Source organism: Chaetura pelagica, unplaced genomic scaffold, assembly GCF_000747805.2.
Source record: "Chaetura pelagica isolate M959 unplaced genomic scaffold, ChaPel_1.0 scaffold1300, whole genome shotgun sequence".
Classification (NCBI taxonomy): domain Eukaryota; kingdom Metazoa; phylum Chordata; class Aves; order Apodiformes; family Apodidae; genus Chaetura; species Chaetura pelagica.
In genome coordinates, this window is record NW_009951739.1 from 2,600 (window position 1) to 2,849 (window position 250).

Consider the following 250-nt stretch of genomic DNA (forward strand, 5'->3'; position numbering starts at 1 on the left):
GATCCCCGGGGCGGCCCAGGAATGCTCAGCCAGGAACTCCCCTGTGCTCAGTGCCCAAGCCAGACCTCGAGCAGGTCCTGGCCCTGCCCTGCTCCCCAGGCTGCCCTGTGGCCAAGTGTCCCCCCCCGGGCATGCAGTGCTGGGGGAGGGGGCAGCACATGCCGGGTGCTGGGGGGGGTCGTACCTCGCTGCTGTTCCTCTGCAGAGCAAGGAGAGGAGCCAGAGGGAAGAGAAGGAGAAGCAGAATTAA

The 250-nt window shown here is 66.8% G+C and overlaps 1 protein-coding gene across 1 annotated transcript in view; it reads right to left on the reverse strand.

Moving 5' to 3' along the window:
* Nucleotides 1–250, reverse strand: part of DCTN1 (dynactin 1) — a gene marked incomplete at its 5' end in the record, with an annotated part of 21,995 nt that overhangs the window by 826 nt on the left and 20,919 nt on the right. The gene's annotated exons all lie outside the window — the stretch shown is intronic.